Source organism: Misgurnus anguillicaudatus, chromosome 8 (assembly GCF_027580225.2).
Source record: "Misgurnus anguillicaudatus chromosome 8, ASM2758022v2, whole genome shotgun sequence".
NCBI lineage: Eukaryota > Metazoa > Chordata > Actinopteri > Cypriniformes > Cobitidae > Misgurnus > Misgurnus anguillicaudatus.
The window spans coordinates 19,487,800-19,491,337 of record NC_073344.2 but is presented as its reverse complement, the minus strand read 5'-3'; the positions used below and the strand labels follow the sequence as shown (position 1 = coordinate 19,491,337).

Genomic DNA, 3,538 nt, shown 5'->3' with positions numbered 1-3,538 from the left:
CATAAAGGGGCAATTTCCCAAATAGGTTGTAGATTAATCCATGACTAGGCCCTAGTTATATTAGGATATTTTTACAAAAATAAAGTTTACAAACAAACCTACCTTACAAAAACAACACTGGAGTACATCTTTAGACAAAACAATGGCACTGATATATGGCATTGCAAAAGTCTGGGACTAGGAAAAGCCCCATCTGTAAAACTGACCCAAATGTTTAAAATAGTTACTAGTTACTAGTTACTACAGTAGATTTAGAAGTGCTAAAGCACAAACACTGCATTCCAAAGAGACATGCAAAACAGTAAGTACTATTATTTATAAAATGGATTTACAAACTGGAAAATATCACTCCTTCAGAAAGTCAGAGCTACAGCATTTATAAACTGTTAATCAAAGATTCAACAAAACAAAATACAACAACCATTTCCAAAATTGACTCTGAGCAGCAAACTGTTAATGTATTAATAAGAGAAAACACTTAAAACAGATAAAAAAGTCAAAAATGAGCAGCACAGTCTTTCTGATCCTTTCACTGAAAGAAACTGTTCGTTAAAGTTACTCTCAATGCAGTTTGGATTTCCTCAAAAATAAAGCAGAGATCAGGATAGCTCAGGTTTAAGGCATACATCAGCTCAAACACGATGTTGCAACACCTTCATGGCTTTCAGGACTATACAAAGATCCTCTTCTTCATCACAAGAAGCATGTTGTTTGAGAGCACAAATCCCAACATTGGTGTCTTCAAATGACCTCACTGATGCTGACTTCATCCATGCCCTGTACAAAAAAAACAAATGTAGTTAAAGAAACAGAAAAAAGGTTACTGTGACAATAAAATTGTCATTGGAAATTAGTACAATGCAATCGAATATAAATGTAAGTATACAGACCCATGTGCATTGCCACAGCATGTTACAATTGGTTACAAATACATGGGTTACAAAGCAAGGCAGCTGCACTGTCCACTGCTCTGGGTGTGTGTGTGTGTGTGTGTGTGTGTGTGTGTGTGTGTGTGTGTGTTCACTAGGGATGCTCCGATCGATCGGCCGATAATGGCATTAAATGACTCGATCGGTGCTCGCTAAATCTGCCGATCTCATAAACCGATCTTTCTGTTTACTTTTGTCATCCAAAGGATCCTGAATGTGGCTGCAATTAAAGACATTTTTTTACGTAGCACAAGCATTTTTACAACCCTTTGCTCATGTGCGGCGTGCAGATTTGTATGTCTCTCTTTGCCTTTACAGAGATATGCGTATTTTCTATGAGGACGTGCTCCGGTCAACAGCGCGAGGCGTCTTCACATCCCCATCAAACAGCGTATACAACACATATCTATCACGGACAATTGCATCCTCATGCCAAAAGTTTCTTATTTGCATGCGTCTTAAAGTTTTGAGCGTTTAAACTTTTATTTTCCTCACAGCTGCTTGTCTGCGTTCAGCCGCCGCCCACACACACAGCAGCCTGTCATCAGTGCACGTGAAGAGAGCGATCTCTCTCTCTCACGTCTTAAAGCTACAGTAACCTAATTCATCTCTCGATAAAATCACTCTCTGCCCTTCACTGAAGAACTATTGTACTTCATACGAATGCATGTATATTTAATTTATACAGTAAAGACTGTGAAGTGTTTTATTTTCAGTACTTTTAGGAGACAAAAGCCATATTAAAGCCATAATAAAGTTCTCTCTGCAGAATAAATATTTGTTGTGCTTATTTATTTGAGTCACTATTAACACAATAATATACCTAATTACTGCAAGTAATATAACAAAGGCAACATCCGTGGTATTATTTTATCTAGAAAAAATGTAACAGTTACAGTCATCAAAGAGCTTGCATATCAGCTTTAAAAAAATCAGAATCGGTATCGGCCGATCACGAAGATTACAAATCGGTGATCGTATCGGCTGCAAAAATCCTGATCGGAGCATCCCTAGTGTTCACTACACTGGAATGAGTTAAATAAAGAGGCCACGTTTCGAGTGTGTGCTACCACACCTGACAATCACATCAAAAGTGAATTATCTCATTTTCTCACTCTCATGTTGTTACAGACCTGTATAAATGTCTTTGTTCTGATAAACATGAAGGAAGACATTTATTTTGAGAAATGTTTGCAACCAAACTGTTCATGAGCCCCATTCACTTCAATAGTATTATTTTCCCCACTATGGAAGTGAATGGGGCTTATGATTGGTTTGGTTACAAACATTCCTCAAAATATCTTCCTTAGTGTTCATCAGAACAAAGACATTTATACAGGTTTGTAACAACATGACAGGGAGTAAGTGATGAGAATTTTTATTTTTGGGTGAACTACCCCTTTAAATCTTCCCAGGTGTTTTAATGACCCGTGTGCCAAAAGATGTTGTAACTAAAACATACTAAACGTTCTGTACCTCCAACAATGTTTACACATTTTTATGTCTATGAATCTATATTACTTACTTCTGTCATTTGATCATTAATTGTTTGAAGTCTTTTTGCTAGCTGTCATCCTTTCTGAAAGAAGAGTTTCATCAGGTTTTTGGATTGGAGGTCCAGGTGACACGCAGGAACATTAGACAGTAGTGATTCTTTTAAATTCAGCATTTATCTGAAAATTAACCAACCATTGTATATTTGAGTACTGCGAGTAAAAGAATAATAATTGTATATTAGTTACAAAAATAAGATATAGCTCCTAACAGCAGTACAAAAGTGAAAGAAATGACTTACCAATGCTGTGTAGTGCATGAAAGGATGATGGACCTATAAGAGGAAATATTTAGAGGTGAAATCAACACACAACCTCAAATGATGAAGGTCACACATACACAGAACAATAATAAAATAAGTATTATATCTGTCCTGGGACGCAATTTTGGACAAAATGAGATCTTAAAACACGGTTCTCTTCTGAAAACGTCAGCTCAAGGTGTGGTCACTTCAAAGCAATTTTTTTTCAGTTAATATACCAGACGTCACGCGAGACATTTAAAAAAGCTTTTTCTAATAGAATCAAGTGTTGCTCGTGGCGTAGCGAAGTCACGAATAACTGACGCGGGTCTGATAATCTGATTAAGCAGACAGTTTGTTTCATACGCAATGTCATTATTAATGTAGTCAATTGATATCATCTGGTAAATTACTTACATGGATAACGTTACTCTGGACAGAATAACTTTTGGTTAGCGTTTTATTTGTCCTGATACGTTTCCATAGAACAGCTGAGTAAAAAGTGCCTCAAAAGTCAACTCAAAGCTGACAGTTTTCAACTCGGATAAAACTACCAAACGTGAAATAACGTTAAACAGCTGACATTTTTAAAACGCTGTGTTTTTCTTTATGAGCTTGACTGACTGTTAACTTACTCCACCAACCTCCTCCAAACTAATATTTACTACAAGTCATTGCAATGGCTACATATTGTAAACAAAAATAGTCTATCTAGTGAAGATATATCACGTATGAAGCGAACATAAATAAATAATAGAACGTACTTTAATAACGTGGTGTCCGTCTGAGGGAGTTCTTCTGACTGACTGACTGC

The 3,538-nt window shown here is 36.6% G+C and overlaps 1 long non-coding RNA gene across 1 annotated transcript; it reads right to left on the bottom strand.

Annotated features, from left to right (window-relative positions):
* Positions 1 to 250: 250 nt before the first annotated feature.
* On the bottom strand, positions 251 to 2,768 carry LOC141365957 (uncharacterized). Its single transcript, XR_012370916.1, has 3 exons — positions 2,725 to 2,768; positions 2,455 to 2,602; positions 251 to 777 (listed from the first exon to the last, which is right to left on the bottom strand). It is a non-coding gene; the product is annotated as an uncharacterized lncRNA (long non-coding RNA).
* Between the last annotated feature and the right edge of the window lie 770 nt (positions 2,769 to 3,538).